Raw genomic sequence first — 22,566 nt, 5'->3', positions numbered from 1 at the left:
ACAAGGAGACCCTGTCTCAAAAGATCAACAAACAAACAAACAAACAAAAATTAGGTGGAAAATGATTGAGGTAGATGCCTGATTTTGATCTCTGTGCTTTACAAGGTAAGTGCACAGACATGCATGCACACCCACATACTTATGCACATACACACAAACGTGCACACATACCAAACATATGCACATAGAAATCAATAAATAAAACTATATTTTATTTTTAATTAATGCATAATATATATTTCATTGTATTTCTTAAGTTGACATTCTCAGGTAGACATGACTCAGTAGTTAAGAGCACTGGCTACTCTTGTGGAGGACCTGAGTTCAGTTCCCAGCACTCATATAACAGCTAATGACCATCTGTAACTCCAATTATAGAGCCTCTGACACCCTTACCTGGCCTTTGCAGATATTGCATGCACAGGTGCACTTACAAACATGTAGGCAAAACACTCACATACATAGAATGAAAATGAATTAATTGCTTTTTTGAAAAACAGTGCCTCACTCTGTGGTCCCAGCTGGCCTGGAGCTTTGGGCAGTAACCCTGCTGTGCGCAGTGGCATACATTCACATCCTCTCAGACATGCACAGGGCTTCTTATTCTTCATGTGTGCATCATTGCTTATACCTTTGCCTTTTTGATGAGCCCGTTTTAACCAGGCTGAGATGCTAGCTCATATTCTGATTTGCATTTCTCTAATGACTGGATGCTCACCATTTCTTCCATGTGCCTCCTGTGCATTTCCTAACTGGTCCAATTCCTGAAACATGTCCTTTTTTCTGGCATGGGTAGTTTCATAGTTCCAGGTCTTATGCTTTGGTGTTTTTTAAAATTTTATGAATTATGTTTATAGTGAAGGAAGGGGATTTTATTTCGTTTTGGGGGGAGGTGAATATAAAAATTTCCTATCACTGTTTATTGGAAAGATTCATTTTTTAACCTTTGTGGGATATCTGTTTACTTTCCATCTAGACTTACAATTTTTTCATTGGTCTATATTTCTATGTGTATGCAATACCATGCACCTTTAATTACTATAGTTTTGTAGTATGCTTTGAGGTCTGGCAGTAAGATATGTCTTGCTTTGTTCTTTTTTACTTAGGATTGCTTTCACTGTTTTATTTTTATTGATTTTGTTTCTGTAATAGCATAAAAACTCTATGGTACACTTTTATTTTACTTTCATTTGAAGTGTCATTGCTGTTTTACTAGGGATTGCACTGAATCTGCAGTGTTTAGGGTAATGTCAACCTTCCAGAAATGCTAATTTTTCTAATCCATCAATACAGAACATCTTCCCTTTCTTTGCAAATTCTGCTCAGTTTATTTCACTGATGATCTGTAGGTTTCATTGTAGAGATCTTCTACCTCTGCTGTTACTTCAGTTTACTTTTTGAAGTTGTAATTGAGTTTACATTCTTGATTCATTTTTCAAATAATTTGTTATGGTTGTATACTGATCATGTGACTATAGATAAAAACGATCACCTTTGGTCTTCAGAGGAATGAAAATTAGACTTTGCTCTGCATAATAACATATTCTATAATTCAGAAAAATATACCCAACACCACATTCCTGTCACTGTCCAGGCTCATCTTGTCAGTGTGGAGGCCACACAAGCCCTGTCATTGGCACTTCAGTCAATGTGGCTGTTAACCTGCTGGTACTCATAACAACACACATCATGATTCAGCCCTCATCCTCACTAGCTTCACATGTACTAGATTAAAAAGAAGTGGAGCATTGATAACTAAAACATCCCAAATGCACAATGATCCAAATTCCAAATCTTTGTAGGACTTTGGATGATGATAGAAGTAGAAAAATTCTACACCTGACCTTAGTGGTAGGCTGAATCAAAACATAATCCCAAAAAAGTTGGATAAAATTACCTTCAGGGACAGTTGGGAGGTAGAAGCAGAGAGATCTCTGTGAAATTGAAGCCATCCTAGTCTACATATCAAGCTGTAGGCCAGCTGGGGCTATGGGGGTACTTTCTCTCAAAAAAATAATTGAAACCCCCCAAAAAAACCTTTTAGGTGAAAGTGTAAGGTGTACACACACATACACACACACACACACACACACACACAATTGCCCCATGGACTTTATGTTTACACTAGTGTACCATGCCCAATATATCTCATTATTAATGATCAAGAATTGTTCCAAATTATTTATGTATAAGAATTGTTTCAAATCTAAAAACAGCTAAACTCTAAGGCACCTCTGCCATTTTGGCTAAGTGATACTCAGATTGCATCAGATTATCTGTAAGCTTATTTCCTGTAGACCCTAGAAATTTATCTTAAGAGTAAAAGGACATATTAAGTGATACTATCAAAAAAACCCAAATAAAATAATGAAGTACGATACATTGTAGATGTTGATGAGATTTTTCATGTAAGTGCAAGGATTCATGTAAGCAAAAATAGAGAGTTCATACTTAACAGCACAGTAACACCATGAAAGCAAGCTCAGATGTGAGTGCCTCTGTCAGGAGTGTATGTAACTGATAATACACAGAAAACTGCATATTGCTTTTCTCTTTAAAAAACATTTTATCTATTGTTTTTATTTGTTGTATATGAGTGTATTGCCTGTATGTAAGTGCAACTGTGTCCTGCAATGACTGTGGCGGTCAGAAGAGGGTGTCAGATCCCCTGGAACTTAAATTACACATGGTGATTAGTCACCATGTGGGTGCTGGGAGGTGAACCTGGATCCTCCACAAGAGAAGGCAGTGCTCCTAAGTGCTGAGTCATATCTCCAACACCACATATTATTTTTCTTACTGTTTTATTATATGAATGTTTTTGTTAAGACTTTTTCTCACAGTTATACACAGCACTAAACTGATAATTTGAATGAATAATCAAGTATTTCAGAAGTAAGTTAAAGGATACTTAAAAACTTATTTGTGTAAGGTCATAGATAGGTATGGGTCTAATTTCGTTCTTCTATGTGTAGTCATCCAGTTTTCCCAGAACCATTTACTGAAGGTGTTGTCTTTCCTCCCCTGTGCATGTTTGAGATTTTTGTCAAATATCAAAAGGTGTAATTACACGCATTTATGTTTGGTCTTCTATTTTATTCCATTGATCTACATGTCTGTTTTTGTGCTGGTACCACGCTATTTCTATTACTGTAGCTCTGTAATATACTTTGAAATCTGGTATGTGGCATCCCTGTAGTGTTGTGGTTTTCATTTGTTTGCTCAGAATTGCTTTGGCCTTTTGGCCTATTCTGGGCCTTTTCTGGTTCCATGTGAATTTTAGGATTATTTTTCTATTTCTGTGAATATCATGAGGATTTTGATTGGGATTGCAAATTGGTGAAGTAATTATGGAAATCAGTTTGTAGATTCCTCAAAAATATAGAGATATATCTACCATAGAGACCCAGCTGTTACACTCCTGGGCATTTATCTAAAGCATTCACTATCTTAATACAGAGAGATACTTGCTCAGCCATGTTCATCACTCCTCTTTTTATAACAGCTAGGGTTCTAACTGGCTTCTCTATTGCTGTGATACAACAATCTGACCACAACTAACTTGACTTGGAATAAAGATCTTATTTCATCTTACTCTTCCAAATAACAGTCTATCACTTAGGGAAGCCAAGACAGGAACTTCAGGAGGGCAGGCACTGGGAAGCAGGAACTGAAGTGGAAACTATGGAGGAACGCTGCTCACTGGCTTGCTCTCGTGGCCTATGCACCACCAGATTTCACATAAAATCCAGGGCTCCCAGCCTGGGGTGGACCTTGGGTCAGTCTCTCTCACATCACTCAACAATCAAGGAAATTCCTCACAGACATGCCCACAGGCCTCACTGACTGAGGAAATCCCCCAACTGATGTTCCCTCTGCCCAGGTGTGTCACGTTGACACCTGCATCTAGCCACTGTGGCTGGAGAATGGAAACAAAGTAAATGTTCTTCAACTGATGAATGGGTAATGAAAGTGTGTTACATATATGCAATGGAATTCTGCTCTCTTGTAAAGAAAATTGAACTTATGAACCTTTCCAGTAAATGGATGAAACTGGAAAAGATACTGAGTGAAGCAGCCCAGACCCAGGAAAGCAAACCCTGCAGTTCTCTCTACTTTGTAGAACACAGCTCCAAATCCCTTGATGGGACTATGCAACCTGAAGTAACAACAGAAGCCGTGAAAGTAGACAGGGGTCATGGGGGAGGAGGATGGCAGGACACAGGTAACATCAAGGGGAAAGTGAGAAAAATGGGGAGATTTTAACTGGGAGAGAGAAAGAAAAATCCAGACCTCACAGTAACAACAAGAATGCCTAGAAAAAAATAGGGAAATGTGTTATTTATAGATTATACTATAAGAATGTATTTTAAAGTAAGCTTATAAATATACATGTACACATATATTTATCTCTCTCACTCTGTGTGTGTGTGTGTGTGTGTGTGTGTGTGTGTGTGTCTGTGTCTGTGTAGCAACAGGCCATCTAACAAACCCCTTGTCAGACATGGGAAACTTTTTTCGAGTCGTTGGTCAGGGGAGTACAAGAGACTCCCAAAATAATATAGGCTAGTGCCATTGCCTTTGGTTGCCTTCCAGAATTTGAAGGTAACACCCTGTTTGGCTGAAGACATCATATACTTCAGACACAGAACTTAGAAGAATCCACCTGGAGCTGACCTGGAAGGTGCTATGCAAGCTGTGGAGGGAGGAGAGAAACCCATGTTATAAAGCCTGTCAAGGACAATGACCAGCAGCAAGATACCCCAAGTCCTGTAATAGTGGTGCTTTTACCTTGGAAGTGACCAGTAGCTATTTAATTGGATTTAGGGCCCCACTCAAGTGGAGGAAATATATGTTTGGTACTGTAAGCATAGCCCAAAATCAGTGTCCAGGGATGCCAGACTCTAGAGAACAAACTACTGCTACTTTTCCAAACCAATATAATTTCTAACTGTATTCTAAGTACTTAGCCTTACATAAAAATTTAAGTATGGCTTTCACCACTCACCAAATAATTTTTTTTTTTTTTTTTGCAACAGATGGAAATTATGCAAAGTTCCACAACTGGTAAGAGTGAAGAGAATTGTGTGGGGTGTCCAGCCCTAAGTGAAACATCTACAATTCAACCCTTATACCCAAGGATCAGAGAACATGGTGGTGCAGAAAGGTTGTAAGAGTCAGGGACCAGGACATCTATGGCTACATTGTGTCTTCTAGATATATATGCTAAATTGTTAGCTGCCATGTGGGAGCTGGGATTTGAACTTGGGTCTTCTTCAAGAACAGCCAGTGCTCTTAATTGCTGAACCATCTCTCTAGGCCCCAAATCCATTTACTTCTTAATGCTAATTCTAAATAATAGAATTCATGTAGGGATCAATATGAAAGACTTAAGACCAGATGAAGCCCTGGACTAGATTATCTGATTTAAATTAAATTTTGTATATGTTATTGGGAAAAATAAAATTTTAAAAATTGAAATTTGTGGGATGATTGGTTGTTGGTATTGGTGAAGGAATATTCTTATCTTCACACATAAAGGATACTAAAAAACTTGTTGGCTTATGTCTTAGGGTGCCCCCTCTGCATTAGGAGGAGTGATTGACTTGAAATTCTTCATATCTTTTTAAGACTCCAACACTGTGAAGAACAATAGCCATATTTAAAAAATATAGAGGAGAAGTGTAAATGTGTGGAAAGGGCCCGGGTGAAAGCAGTTAAGCTGCAAATGTCATCACTGAACAGCAGAAAAGTGTAAAACCTTGATCTGTGAAACACATGGCCTTGTCAAAGAACTCACAGCCCTCTGTTTCTAACTGAATAATTCAAGAAAACCTGATAAGCTGAATAGGGCGAAAAAATGGTGAACATCTGCGAAAGCTCAGGGCTCCACCATGGGCTGTCACCTTAAGGAGTTCAGATGCTAATGTGAGTATGCTGTCACCTTAAAGAGTTCAGATGCTAATGTGAATATGCTGTCACCTTAAGGAGTTCAGATGCTAATGTGAGTATGCTGTCACCTTAAGGAGTTTAGATGTGAATGTGGGTGTGCATGGTATTTCTTCATGCTGTTGAAAGGTTTCCTGTCTTTCATATTTGAAAATGGCCTCACAGAAGTGATGGGAATGGAAAACAGCATCTCCATGGCTGGAGCAAGCAGGCGATGGCCCCAGCCTGCCACCACCCAGCCAGAAAGAGCTGGTATGGTCAATGGAAGGGACTGGAAGGATTTTCACTAAACAACTGTCTCCCTGGTGACACTTGACATTCATGTTGTCACTGCAGCACAGCAGGGCCTCTGTATCCATAACCTTCCAACCACGGGCTCAAACAACTGAACTGAAAGTATTCGGGAATAAAAGGACCAACACTGAATTTATGTAGCTGGATTTTCTTCATTCTTACATCCCCAATAATGCACTCTAGCAGCTATTTTATAGTGTTTACATTGTTTACAAACATTGACATAAATAGTTATTTTTAATCAGGATAATTACTTAGAGATCCTGACAAACAGGATTTATTTAAAACTGTGCAGCACACCTGGCTGAAGACTTACTTTTAAATTTTTTTCTTTCTATATCTTCTCCCTTTAGGTAAAGCATCCACCTGCTGGATATCCACTACCTTAACAGTAACAAGAATTCTGTTTAAAAGAGTTATTCTACAATGGCTTTAAAAATATGCCTGACATTTTTGTTCTGTGTATCTTTGTGAAGCAGCGTTCTCAAAATCGGCCATCATAAAATCAAAATATCTAGAAATTCTGCAAAATAATGAGGATGCTCTCTGTCCTCTAGTATCAAATATTCCATCAAGTTTTAATTCTTTTGGTAAAAGTAAAGGAGCATATTCATCTCACTAATAAGTAAATATGCCTTCATGTTTAATAAGTAGTAAAATTGTGTTTACCAAAATTTTGTTGTGATATAATTGTTCATGATATTATGAAAAATTAAAAAAACCAACAACAAAAACACCAGCAACAAAAGAGTTATTCCTACCTTTGGCATTACAACCGAGGGTACTGGGAATCAAGGTGAACTCATCTAATCTACATTGGAGCACCTATGTCATTCACCTGTAATCTTTGCTTTTTGGGGGAAATATGCTGTTAATGACATGACTGTTGAGAGTTTGAATGTTATATATCCAAGGCCAAAACATTATCTCAGGCTAGCTTAGCTTTTTTAATAGCCAATCTATTCCCTATCTCTGTGTGTGACAACATTTTTGCCACAAAAACTTCAAAACTATTTAATCGTCCAGTTGGGATTAACCTGAAGGATATTTATCAAATTCTATTTCAACCACCTTGTGGGTATTCCCCTCATGGTTTTTTTTTTTTTTTATTCTTTGACTTGGAGAGCTTTCCTCACTGATATCTTTTGCTCAATGCAGACACGCAGCCTCAATGAAACATGTGATGTCACTAGCTCTCTTTCAACAGACCTATGCCACCCAGGCCCCTGGTGTTAACTACCTGAACAAATTAAACTCCAGATCAAGCTAAATATAGAACCAACTGATCTCCTGATTTCTTCCATGACTGATCTTCCAGAGAGTATTCCCAGCTGACCATCACCCCTAACCAGACTAAAGTAACCAAGATGAATCTTTGTTCCCATTCCCTAACAGCAGTTAGGAGTTCTTCTCTGGAAGGGAAAATGAGATAGCGTGTAGTAAGGGGAAAATGCCCATGATAAAAATTACAAGCTGTCCACACATACTACAGTGGAACCAATCTTAAGGTAAAAGGGGAAAGTAAAGATGAAAACAATGAAACCAGGAGCCCTAAGGATGAGAGACAAAGGTTTGAAGCTGGATGTGAGATAGCCACGTAGACTGATAAGAGGTAAATGGGTTATAAGAGGCCAGACCAGTAATAACCGGTGGGCAGACTGGCTCCAATGAGAACTTTCCTCCTTGGAGAAAGCACATGCTGGGCACTATTCTTCCTTACATAGTCTTCTTTTTAATGCATTGATTCTGATACAGCTAATTATAATAGATTTAGCCCACCCTCATTTCTGGAAAGAAACCACATATCACACAGCACATAAGGAGAGAAGCAAGAACACTCCTGGTGACCATGAAGAACAAAGAGAACTTTGAATATTTAATAGCACTTAGAACTCCAGCAAGCTCACAGGTAGCAATACATAGGGAAACAACTAACAGCCAGAGTCAGAGATGAGCAAAGGGTCCTTCAACCCCCTTTAACTAGGTGGCAGGGGCACATGAACAGCACATGATCATCTCCTTGGTTGGGCTAGGGAGATGGGCACAGAGCATGTGCATCCTCCATTGGCTCAATTCATGAAAGCCCAGAGTTAACCGACCTCAGTAGGGTTTACCTCAGCCTTTCTGCAACTTCAGCCATTGTCCAATAAAATCTCTAGACAAAAGAAATTCAGTGACATTTTGCTCTTTGGAAACCCTTCCCAACTCTTGGGCCTGGCTCTTACTTTTTCCTTAGCTTCTCGTTCTCTAGAATGATTCTTCATAGAATCTGCCTCCTCCTTGCATGCTCCCCTGTGAATTTGCATCCTCAGTCTTCATTGGCTTGAGGCAAACTCAGAGACACTGTTACATTTTAACTTTCATTGATAGTGAGTCAAAGCATCTTGGTTCCTTGGGTCATGTATAAATGGGCTCTGAAGGATCCCATGTAAAAATTCCTGCATCAATAGCAGAATCTTCCCCTTGATGTACTACGGCTTTAATTCTTATGGGTTTTGGTCTAAACATGGTGGATTCTGTCTGTGTTATGCTACTTTCTTATGGATGCTAATCACTAATTTAGTATATTTCACTGGAAACAAGCTACATCACCTAGCAATGATAATTTTTCTTTACAATTCATGTACGTAACATTACATTCAGTGAGAATGCATTTTCTTATTCTTACTTTTTTAAGGAAAACAGGCAAAATGGTCATATATCTTGAATGCTGCACGAGGCACAGTTTGGTGTCTACCTATCCTGCTCATGAAGCTGTTAGGTGGGTAGACACTTAGAGTCATCCTTACGTATCATCAGAAATTGATTCCAGGAGTTCTAGAGACATGAAAAACCATGGGTAGTTAAGTCCCTTACATAACCTGATGTAGTACTCCCTGTAACCCATGTTTGTCCTCCAGTATACTTTACAACCTAGAATATACTTAATTAACAAATAACACAGTTTTAATTTAATTTAATTAATTTTTTTATGTGTATGAGTGTGTTGCCTGCATGCGAGTTCTAGAGACATGAAAAACCATGGGTAGTTAAGTCCCTTACATAACCTGATGTAGTACTCCCTGTAACCCATGTTTGTCCTCCAGTATACTTTACAACCTAGAATATACTTAATTAACAAATAACACAGTTTTAATTTAATTAAATTAGTTAATTTTTTTATGTGTATGAGTGTGTTGCCTGCATGTACATAAGTCCACCCGTGTCATGCAATACCTGAGGAAGTCAGGAGAGGGCATCAGATTCCTTGGCGCTGGAGTTATAGACAGTTGTTAGACACCATTTGGGTGCTGAGAATGGATCCATCATATTATCTACCAGTCTAGTTTTATATCTCTGTTGTTAAGATAAAATGCTGCCCAAAACCCACTTGGGGAAGAAAGGATTCATTTCAGTTTACAATTTAGAGTCAATGGCAGAAAGCAGCTAAGGAAGGAACCCAAACCTAGAGGCAAACCTGAGGCAGAGACCATGGAGGAGCACTGCTCACTGCCTCGCCTGCCTTGGCTTGCTCAGCTTCCTTCCTATACAGCGCAGGCCCACTGACCAGGGATGGCACTGCCCACAGTCCTCCATGCCAATTAACAACCAAGAAAATGCCCCATGGGCTGGACAGATGGCTGAGTGATTAACAGCACTGACTGCTTTTGCAGAGGACCCGGGTTTGATTCCCAGCACTCACATGGCAGCTACAAACCATCCTTAACTCCAGTTCCAGGGGAATCTGACACACTGTTCTGACCTCCACAGCATTGCAGGACATGGGTACACTCACACACATGCAGGCAACACATGGAGGAAATTCCTCATCTGAGACTACCTCTTCCCAGGGGACTCTAGTCTGTCAGGTTGACACAAACCGAACTGCACACCAACTTTGATTTTCTTTGGTAGAGGTGAAAATTGTTTAAATTTTCCTGGCAGATGTTTGGAATTTTTAATGAATCACAAAATACTTTTTAAACTTTGTTCTAAATCATATAATTATACAAACTTATGGAATAATATGAATAATTTTCACTTGACATTTCATCTCTTTTCTCTCACAATTAAAAGTTTGCATTCAAATGCGAGCTGACAATAACCACACAACTACTGATTTTACATCCAAATGTTCCAAGTCCTTTCACACAGATACATGGATGTACATGTTTACTGCTGCACTCTTCACAATAGCTGTAACATGGAACCAGCCTGTATGTCCACCCATAGGTGATGGTATAAAGAAAATGTAGTACTGGAGCCAGGGAGATGACTCAGCCAGTAAACTACTTGCCTCAAAAGCATGAAGACCCAAGTTCCCTCCCAGGACCCATGTAAACATCAAGTGGAATATGCACTTGTAATCCCAGTACCAAGGAAACAGAGATAAGAGGGTTTCTGGGGTTTTATGGAAAGCCTGTCTAGCTGAATAGGTGACCTCTGGGTTCACTGAGATACGCTGCCTCAAAAAATGAAATGAGAGCACTGGAGGAACATACCAGATGTTGACCTCTGGCCTCTCCATGCACTTGCACACACATGAGTGCACACCTACACAAACATGCAAACCCATATTAACACATTCACATGCATACCAAAATAAAGCAAAAAAGAAAATGTGATACCTACATACAGTGGAATTTTATTCAGCCACAAAGAAAAATGAACCCATGACATTTACAGAAAAATGGATGCAACTACAGATCATTAAGTTAAGCAAAATAACCCAGGCTCAGAAGGAAAATGCTCACTTCTTGCTTTCTCATATGTGCATCTTAGACTTTAATTTACATACATGTGTACATCATGAAACTAGAAAGATAATTATGGCAAAGAAAGAAGAGATCTTAAGAGGAGGGACAAAAACAGTGAGTCATGGGAATCCATGTGACATGAGGCCATTAATGAGGAGATAGGGTACCAGTAAGAGGGGACAGGGGAGGGGGGGAAGGGGGAGAAGGACAAATATGAACAATTAGGTATGAAAATGCCACTACAAAATCCATTGTCTTGTATGATAAAACTCGTTTTGAAAGTTTGCAACATTGCTATGATCTTCGGTGAAGTTAGAGTCAGAGCTACTGATAATAGTCGCGTGTAATGGACAACATCAGCAAATGGAATCCCAGGGACTGTGGGGTGAAGTCACCACCTAGAGAGATCAAATGCCTTGAAGAAGATAAAGCCAGTAAAGTTCAATTATTTTCATGCTGTAGGAAAGTTGGTATAGTTTGAAAAGAAAAGAAAAACAGGAAAAATGAATTACTTGAACAGAAGAACCTACTGGATACTTTATACAAATAAACTAAATGTTATGTATCTTTTAAAATAAAAGCTGCAGATTAGAGAGGTGGCTCAACATTTAAGAGCGCTGGCTGCTGTTGTAGAGGACCCGATTCTGATTCCCAGCACCCAAGTGGTGGCTAACAACTGTCCGTAGCTCCAGTGCCAAGGGAGTCAATGCCCTCTTCTGACTTCCTCAGGCATTGCACAACAACACAATACATGCAGGCAACACATTCATACATGAAAATAATTAATTAAATTAAATCAAAGTTGCATTATTTGTTCCCATAAAGTAACAAGAGCAATCCTGCTGATCAAAGCTTCTGCAAGAGAACTTATTTTCATATCCATTTGAATCACACTTTTATCTTTCATACTAGACAGGGTCTTATTACATTGCCCAGGCTGGTCTTGAACCTAGCATGCTTTGCCTAACTCTCCTGTGCAGCTGGGATCACAGGTGTGTGATAGTATATTCATAAAAGGAACATTAGGTTACTTCAGTATCATCCACTTTATGACCAATGAAAATCCAAGGCCAGCTTGCTCAAAGTTGTACATGAGCTCAAGTCCTTGAGTCCATTTCCCCATTCTCTGGGATGCTTCCCAGCAGAGATGTCGAGTTGCCATTTTATCTGTTTGAGTGTCATGGATGAATACTGTTGCCTGGGCTTCTGGGGTCATCGCTCTGCAGTGGGGAAAGATAACATGCAAAGAGGAAAAGGGGAGAGATGCCATCCTGTGTCACCAGGAGGCACCCTGTCCCTAGGCCATGTGCACTTTACCACAGTCAGAAAATCATTGTTTAGGTAAAAAAATTTCTAATTTTCTCTTAAGAATCAACAGATGAAACTGTAAAGTCATATTATTAGGACAGAAATTATTAACAACATGAGAATATGGAATAAAATTTTTAGAAATGGGACTGGAGAGATGGCTCAGAGATTATGAGCTCTGACTGCTCTTGCAGAGGACCTGGGTTCAGTTCTCAGCATGCACATAGCAGCTAACAACTGTCTGTAATTCCAGTTCTAGAAAATCCAACACTGCAACACTGTCTCATGACCTCTGTGGGCATTGCATGACATGGGTGCACTTATACACATAGGCAGTACATTCATACACATAAAATAAAAATAAAATTAATTTTAAAAAAGAATGCAAGGACATTGGAGAGATACTGAGTGGTTAAGAGCACTGACTATCCTTGCAGAGGACCTAGGTTTGGTTCCCAGTACCTTCATGGACGTGAAAACTCCAGTTCCAGGAGGATCTGGCATCCTTTTCTGGCCTCCCCAGACTTGCATGATATGGGTACACTTACATACATGCAGAAACAAAACAAAACAAAACACTCACTGCATATAAAATACATAAATAATTTTAAAAAGAATATGCTATCAGGCTTCAAATAACTGGAGTGGGAGAGGTTCCAAATTATGAAAAGTCAGGTCAGGCCATGGCTGTACTCAACAGATAACTAACTGTATCTCCAAAGGCCACACCCGCCTGACCTACTACCACAGTAGTAACTACAGAAGTGCCCTTGTGTCAGTTCTCTGCATCTATAGCACTAAATAATGTGGGATTCGAGTCTTTGTCGTGTTTTTTGTTTGTGTGATTCTTTGTAGGGGTTCGGGAGCTCTCTGGTCTCGAATCATTTTGAGGAAAGAAGTTTCCCACCAGCCCTCCCACACCCGGCCGACTCCATTTCCTCCCTCTTGGCAAAGCTGCAAATCTTGACAGTGGCAAAAGTTTGAATTGTGTGCTGGGCATCACAAAGGAGACTGTCCTCTTTGGTAGACACCTTTACAGTGTTCCTTAAGTCAGTGCCCCAGCTGTCCTTTCTGCATGAAACTGATTTTATTTCCCTCATAGCCGTTTCTTCACAGCATTCTGGTGAGTCCTGGTCAGGCAATAATGCACAGGGATGACCAAACCTACCCTGACCACCTTCCTCTTCCCTGTCCTGGTCACCTTTGCTGCTTCAGATCCCTTCTTCCCTAAGTCCACCTACTGGGTCAACGGGACTTTCAGCTTCTTTGAAAATGAGTTTAAGCTGAAGCCTTCAGGAGGCTGTCAGGAACTCGATTTGACTTAGCTTCCATTCATCTTTGGAAAGAAAAAAAACCCTACCAATAAACTATCTGGACCTACAGACTCTGCAAAACACAAATTTCACTTGAATTATTCTTAATGGAAATAGGATAGTTTCCGCAATAACCATTTCCTGGTCTTTAGGAGACACCCCCGCCCCAGCACTGTGAGCTGGACAGAAACTGCACATTTTGTCGCAGTTCTCAGCCGAGGTACAGCTCAAAGCTTTATGCTGCCCCACTATGCACTAGCGTACTTCCAGACGTACATGAAGGAAAGGTGAACAACTATTACTGAGTGTATGGAAAATAATCAAATTTGTTTGATCCTCTTTAGCCATGACTCACTTCTCTGTATTTTATTCACCTTGGGCTAAACAATGCTGCAAAGAACAGAAAACACTAATGAGAATGTTAGGCGTCCCCTTGCTAAGACCCGCTCTTTAATGCAATCCGAAAGACAGCCTTATATTTAGGAGTTAATTTGCAGTTTTTCCGGCGATATGAAAAATACGATTTTTTCCCCCCAAGTACTAGTTTCTGCAGTTACGGCATCGTTCCTGCTAGTGCTGTCTCCAGAACACGAAACAATTCTTGCAGCTTATGTTACCTCAAATTTCTGAACTATTTTTCCGTGAATCTGCATTAGCAGCACAATTCGGTCCCTGCTTCTCTCATTCTCGAAGCTAATGGAGTACGCCGGTTAGTTTCATTTCAGTGGTTATGAATTTCCCTTCTGGAGATCATTAAAATAGTATGCCTGCTTCCCCAAATCACCAGTCAGGTTATGTTAAGTGGGGATTCTTCCCAATACTCGATACTGAAAACATAGGTTTCATGACTTTTTTCGGTATTTGCTCACCGTGAGGGAGAAACAAAGAGCGGTGTAAGAGCAGAGATGCACTGTTACAGCGTCAGTAATCCCGGTGAAAGGCCTAATCTGGAGAAAGCAGTCAGTCAGCGAACAGGCAGGGCCTGTGCCTCTTATTAATAGAGGCTCTTCATATTCCTGAGATCTAGGGAGGCAGAGAAGCCCATCCCCTCACCACCCCCACCCCAGCACCCAAATAGCTCCAGTTAACTGGCTCATAAAACACATTGAGTGAGAGCTGCACAGGAGGAGTGAACCTGGAGTGGAGGTAACTCCCATCGACTCTGTCAGGGCTGCCCGGGTGCAGCCAGGCTCGGCTTGGAAGGGAATGCAAGCTGCTCTGCTCCCTGCAGTGCTGCCCACACAGGACAACCATGTATCTGAGCGAATCTACCCAGTGAGGGTGTCCTCTTCCTCTTCCTTGGCTTCTGAGAAAAGGATGAGCAGGAAGTGATGTGATTAGGACCAGTCACTCATGGAACAAAGCTAGGGCTGTGCACAACATACATAACAGACTGAGGAGACTAATGATACTTTCTTCATTTTGTATGTTGTCTAATAACTAATAAAGTATTGTGATCAGCTCGACAGGCAATCATTACAGCATTTTTACCTTGGAATGAGTTAGCAGAAATAGCCAATAAATAGCTGCGCTGGTTTTAAAGAGTTTTAAATTCTGGGGTTCAAGAGATGGCTCAGGGGTTAAGAGCACTGGCTAACAACCATCCTAAAATCCTGTTCCAGGGGCTTTGACACCCTTTTCTGTCCTCCGTGGGCACTTCGTGACACAGGTGCACTTATATTCAGGCATAACACACATGCACATAAAACTTTAAAAATATACACAAAAGGAGTTTTGAATTCCCATTCAGTATGAAAATAGATCTTTCATAAAATGACTTTAAAATTGTATTCGTTTCTTATTTTTATTTTATGTATATGAGTGTATTGGCTGAATGTGCATAAGTACACCCATGCCATGAAATGCACATGGAGGTCAGAAGAGGGTGTCAAATGCCCTGGAAGTAGAGTTACAGAAAGTTGTTAGCTGCCATGTGACTGCTGGGAAGTGAACCTGAGTCCTCTGTAAGAGGAACCAGTGCTCTTAACCACTGAGCCATCTCTCCAACCCAATGAAGTAATTTAAAAAGAATTAGTTAATCCTTAGGAGTTAATTATGAAAATGAGAGTGCATTATTGCTTGTCCTTCCTCGATGTAGTAAGGTAATCTATAAATGTGTTAAAAGTATACACAGGAAAAAAGTCTAGAGTCTTCAGAGTCAGTGAAAGTTAGGTAGTCCTACAGGGCTATACTCCCCAGGTGTCTGGGAGGTTGAGGTAGTATAATCTCAAGGTCAAGTCCTGCCTGGGCTACAAACAGAGCTCAAGGCCTGTGGATATACTTTAGTTGCAAAGCTAAATAAATAATGCATACAAAGAAAAGAAACAAACATCATCTTCAAGGAGTAAATTACGAAAATCAGGTTAGCAAATCCAGGGATGCCTAGTGAAAAAAAAAATGAACATTTACAATTGGTTAGTGTAGTGATTTGAAAAGGGTATAAAGTTAGTCATCAGAAAAACAGTGAGCTCTTCCCACTGTAAGCTCATGCTTTACAATTGAGTTTTTGAATAGCAATTTATTGGAGTAGTTTTAATTTACATTCCCAGGGAAAATAAAGGCAGTTTTACCTCTTTAAATCAAGTGTGCCCAGAGAGAATTCATAGACTTGTGTGGCTGTGACAACCATAGATGGCTACATACTGACAGGGCAACAGCAGAGATAAAGCAAGACCTGAAGCCTGCCTGGCTGGTGGGACAGTCTATTCCAGGGTCACAGGAGAAGGAAGAACATGATCATATCTGCCTTCTGTTTCCTAGGTACAAAAAGGGACTTGAAACAACTTCCTTAGCAACTCCACCGAACCCCAGCTGTCACCACTGCTCTGGTCCAGTAATGTATTTTCTTCTCTTTTATGTAGCTGAGCTCATTTAATATAAGAATTTAATGTCCTCACTTTTCCTATTTGTCCTGATGTTCTCATGTTTTCTTACTTATTGAAAAGAAAAAACTGGTCATTGGTCTTGTATTAGAAGGCTCGTTCCGTTCTATTCCCTCTTGATTACAAATCACACAAAGTGCGTTGTTAGTTATGTTCAGTAATTTCCACACATAACTCAATAATCCTACATAAGATAAGTAGATTGTTCAACTCAATTACCTGGACAAATTAGGTAATGTTAAATGAAGAAGATTCTTTTTACAAGTTTTCCCATGATAATAGTTAGACCATATGAGCCAATCAGAACACCATCAAAGCTTCAGACTGCTTCTTGTTCCAGCACAATATGAAGAGCAGTGGAGCTGACATTTACTGACAGCAACACGCTTGTCAGACTTCCTGAGCAGCTGTCTCCCTGAACCATGACAATAAGCCACGAAGGAATTATTAGTGTTAATATGCACTGTGGGAGGTGGTAGAATCTTCTGGGACTGGGACCTCATGGGATGAGTCAGTGACTGGGACACGACCATGGAATGGACCCCAGCCCCTTCTCATCAGTCTCTTTGTCTCCCAACCACCATGACATATGAGCAGCCTTCTACAACACATGTTCCTGCCACGATACAATGTGTGGTTGTAGTCCAAAAGCCATGGCAGCCAGGCAACGGTGAGATGACTGAGCTGAGGCCTCTAAAACATGACCCCAAATAAACCTTCCTCCTTGTTATTAGAGTATTCTGGTATTCTCTGTCTCACAGGGATAGCGTCTGAGTAACACCCAGGTACTAGATAATTCAAAGGTATAGAATACTAAAATAAAAAAAAGTTGGAAATGTATTTCTCCTTACACCATGACAAGTTGATAAAGTAAAAACAAACAGCAGCATCTGAATTCTTGCTTTTTGCCAACGAAGCTCATTTTAGCTCTTCTCTATCATTTACAAGTGTGGAGCCACGACCCTATAGCTCTGTCTTCCTGAGTGCAAGTCTCCCTTGAATTCTGAGGTCAAGGGAATCCCTCTCGAGTGTTAGAATGTCAGATGACCTAGTCAAAGTCTGGACCTAGAAACAGAGAACTTTAGTAGATAAATTAATAAATACTATTCCAATGACAGTATGTTGAGCACATTAACTGATTCTTTTCATCATCGAGAAGGCATTTAAAGATTCTGAGTTTCTGTGTCCTTTCTTGGATAGGGCAGCTGGCAAGCAAGTCATGTTTCACAATACCTACACTCAAACTTCATGTACCAACATGTTCTGCTCCTCTCTTCTACTCATAAATTAAGAAAACATTCCGTATTATTCTAGGGGTTTCTCGTAATGCATAGAGTGTGTTCCAGAGAAGTTTGGTGGCAGATGCACGCACCATATCCACCAGAAAGGCAATGTTCCACATGTTGTCCTGCTCTGGTCTGTCCACTGAAACATGGGCTGGGAACAGAGCTGATGGGAAAAATAAATAAGGGCATGGTACTGGGATATTCCTGGCGTTCTCATGGATCTTCCCCATTGGAACTCCAATTGGTGCCAGTATAAAAGTGATCTTCATTTGAGGTAGCAAATGACTGAGGCAGCAAAATGTGCTGGACTCTCCCTACATTTCTTGAAATAGTTTTCAAATTCAAAGTGAAACTGCCAGGTTTGATGTGCACACAGCAGAGTGTGTGGAGCAGTCTTTTGAGTAAGAGGTTTGTTAGCTTTGTGTTGCTGCATTTACAGTGAACTAAAACAAAGCAGCTATCTGGAAGGCTGAGAATAACAGAGACATTGCAAAGTTCTGGGACCGCATGTCAGCAGGCTCCCTCTGACCTATAGGAGGAACCTTCAAACTCCTTCCACATTTGGCAACTCTTACAGTCACTGGCTTGTGGCAACATCATTCCTCTTCATGAGTCATCCCTGTGTCCTGGGTCCTACGTGGCATGTGCCCAGGCCCAAGGATGTGCCCCCATAACGCGGAATTCTTAGAGCATATGAGAGCTGTAAGTGCTGTTTTCTGAGGAGATGCCAGACTGGAAACTTCTGGTGAGTATCTCAAGTGAAGCAGCCACCAATATCTGTGCAGTGAGATCTTTCTGTCTCTTCTTCTGCAGTGCTGGGAGGATAAGTGCTGCCTTGTCAACTTTTGTAAGTAGGTCTTCCTGTTTTCATGGTAAGCACTTTAGCCGTGGAACAGCCTCCACAGTCCCTCCTTTGCTCATGTTTCTCTTGGGTCATTTAAGAAAAGCATGAGGAAGAGACTGTTTCCCTATGTTATCTCCAGTTTTTACCAATAACAAAAATGAAGTATATTTACCACTCTTCTGCTCTTATTTAAAGGACAATTTGTTTTTATTACCTTTTATTTGTTTACTGTATGTGTGTATGTGCCACATCATGGACATGGAGGTTAGAGGACAGCTTTCAGGAGCTAGTTCTCTTTACCATGTGGAATTCAGGTGGTCAGGCTTGGTGGCAAGTGGCCCTTACCTACAGAGCCATCTAGCTAGATGAAGTTCTTGAATTTTGTCTTCACGTTGCTTTCTGTTTTGCTCTGTATTGTGTATCTGTGCTATTCTTTATTGATATGATTAGATATTCGTTACTGCTAACATTTGGTCACTGCTGCCTTGTGTAAATTCAACACTTTAAATCTCATCTTGATTCTTTTATAAAGAAAGAAGATAGCTAAATAAGTCATTTAAAAATGAAATATATTTTGTTATTGATCTTCAGACATGCACTTATTTTAATGATATGGTTGAATATAATTTTGCTTGTGACTATAAAACATTATCATTTCATTAATTCAGAAAATCAAGTTTACATGTGAAAACTTTATCTAAAAATTATATTCATACTTCATATGTCAGTTGATGGGGTATTTCATTAGATGATTATCAATTTCCTTTTAAAAGTTTTTTATTTATCATTTTTATTTTATATGTATGTGTGTATTGCCTGCATGTAGGTAAGTGCACCTGTGTCATGAAATGTCCACAGAGGTCAGAAGAGGCTGTCGGATCCCCTGGGATGGAGAGTTGTTAGCTGCCATGTGGGTGCTGGGATTCAAACCCAGGTCTTCTGCAAGAACAACCAGTGTTCTTAACCTCTGAGCCATCTCTGGCCCCATAAATTTACTTTTAACCCTGATATTTTTCTGTGTGGCTGCTGGAATAATTTTCATATTAATATATAATAAAGACTTCCTTTGAGTAATGAGATTTGATTTTCTCCCAGAGGAAATAAACCTAATAAATCCTTCTGCAATATTTTCAGAAATATTTAGAAGTTGGATGCAGCAGGGTTCTCCACGATGACTCAGACTGTAGTCATATATTGGAACCATTTTCAGTAAGTGGATAAATGCTGGGCTGTAAATAGCAGAAGTGAGGAGGTCTGCGAGTTATAAAAGCAGGGCTACCACATCCAACATGAGGGAAATCTACCTGAAATTATCTCTTACCTGTTCTACTCTTTGGTGGCTAGCCCTGCTTCCCTATCAGGATCATACTATTTACCACAGTGGAGGGTCTGGTGCGTGGTTAGATAGGGATTCAGGAAAGTATTCCTCTATTTTTATTGTTCCCCCCATTTGCAGCCTCGCAAAGGCATGAGCCAGCCTTCCCTCCCATTTCACCTTTCTTTATATCTCCTCCACCCTCAGTTTTCTTAAGGGCTTATCTCCTTCTCAATGTGCCCACAGCAAGCTTTGCTCTCTAAATTAGATGTGTATAACTTCGAGAATTAGGTAAGAAAGTGATTAAAAAGTACCTGTTTTAACCTGTGATTTTCAACGACTGACCACAACTTGTTCTTGTCATTCCAGTTGGGTCTATATCACACTAACAATTCATTTTGGTTCTAATAGCACTCCACCCAGTTTATCTTAGACATTTATGATCAATAATATTTAAGTGAAAACTTTTATTCATATAAATACTTCTCCTTTATTCTTTTCTGTTTTTATTTTATTTATTTAATTTTTTTCAACTACAGCTGGACTCCAATTTTCTACCCTTCCACCTCTGTTTTACTAGTGCTGGGACTACAGGTATGTGCCACCATACACAGGTTAGTTTTCTTTGTATAAATGTATGAATATCACTTAGATAGTGTGTGAAACTCAGCTCGCAAATTCTTACAAATGAACAAGCAGTCTAACACATGACTGATAGTTTATTACATAAATACAAATTGGAACAAATTAATTATCACCTTCAATAGCTATAAAAGTGTTAAATTCCGAGACTGATTCAATACAGACTGTTTATACTTATGCAGCTCAGTAATTCCTGAGGTCTTGCTCTGGTCCTGCTGAAGAAGACCATGCTCTTCTTGAGCCTTCCTTTGTGAATCCTTTTGCTTTTCAAAGTGCACTAGCTGTTAATCTGCGATGGTGTATCACAAAAAGCTTTCAAAGTCCATTATTTGGTACCACGAGGATCGTGACAGCACACGGCATTATTTTCCTAAGATGCTCAGTAAAACTTCTGTAAGCAGACACCATGTTGCTCATTTGACGGCCTCTGCTGTGAATTCAGGCCACAACTGAGGAAGGAGATGGGACAGCAACTTCAGCTTTCCTTAAGTGAAATAGAAATCTCCAGTATTGATTGAGAGCTCCTGGATTCCTTCTTTTGAGCTCTGAGTAAACTCTGTTCCCATATAAAAACATAATAGTCAAAGCATAATTCCAATGGAATAAATATGACATGGAAGGAGAAAGGGGGTTTCTTAGTCACTTTTATCATTGCTTTAGCAAATACTGACAAGAAACAACTTAAGGGAGGCAATACTTACTGCTGTGGCTGGTCGTATCACAGCTGTAGTCAGGAAGTAGGGGGCAGTGAATGCTTGTGCTCTGCCCATTTTTTATTTTATTCTGTTGGAGATACAAGCCCATGAATGGAGGTACCTTCTTTCAGAATGAGTCTTTCCAACTCAATTACTAGTCAAGATAATCACTCACAGGCATGGCCAGAAACTAACCCAGTCTGAATACTCCACCACAGACACATCCAGAGGTTTGTCTCCAGGTGATTCTAGATCCTATTGAGAGGATAATCAATATTAATCTCACAATGCCATTCTTATCAACCTGACACCCAAACACATCACTTTTCAGTGATGCTCCATAGGTTCATAACCATTGGCCCCACAGGTTCATAAGCATTTTATAATTCAAAATGCATTGTGCCCAGAATCAAAGTTCCCATAATCATTAACAACTCCAACATTTTTTAAAAGTTCAGCCTCTTCCAAGACTCAAGGGAATCTTTTAATGGTGAGTCCTTGTACAGTTAGAAACATGTTACAGTCTTCTAATATTCAAAATGAGAATCCTCATTCCAAAGGGAAGAATGGAAGCAGAGCAAAGAATGATCTCACCAAAGTAAATCCAAAGTCCAGCAGAGAAACACCAAATCCTGCAGCTCTGAGTCTGACGTCTGGGGCTTCTGATGGAATCTTGGGGCTCTGAAATGCTTGGGCAGACCCCCCCCTTCATCTGTTGCATGCATCATACAACCTCTCCAGTCAGCTCCACTCCATATGTGTATCTTGCCTTGGTGGACAGCCCGTGGTCTTGACATCTCCAATACATAGCTGCCCCACATTTCCTGGCCTCAGCTGTTCTAGGAAATCATGGAGGATGATTCTATTACCTCTTCAAACTTGTATCATTCATGCCTGAAAAACCAGCACCACGTGGATTATACTGTCAAGTTCTGAAACCCTTTAGAGATGTGGTCAAGCCTCCTTGGACTACAGCTTCTGTGCGTTCAGTGTTGGGAAATATTTCCTAGGCAGATGTCTTGAGGAGCACTGAGCTCTTTCTGTCGCTACCTCAGTTTAGGCACTCTCTCTCTGAATTTCACATGTTGAGGTTTTGATGTGTGGGATCTTGTCCTCCCAGCAGCTTTTTTCTTGTCCTAGTTCAGAAGGAAGTTTTCCTTGAACAATTTCAGCCAGTGACTCAGAATTGGAAGGCTCGGCAACCCTTAAGGACATCTAGAGGTACACAGGGCTTTGTTATCCCACGTTAGGCCAAAGATCCCCAAAATATGCACCTATCTCAGTTTGACATCCAATATTTGC

Source organism: Nannospalax galili, unplaced genomic scaffold (assembly GCF_000622305.1).
Source record: "Nannospalax galili isolate Female #2095 unplaced genomic scaffold, S.galili_v1.0 scaffold906, whole genome shotgun sequence".
NCBI classification, from domain to species: Eukaryota; Metazoa; Chordata; class Mammalia; order Rodentia; family Spalacidae; genus Nannospalax; species Nannospalax galili.
The sequence above is the reverse complement of the archived record's forward strand: the minus strand, read 5'-3'. Positions refer to the sequence as shown.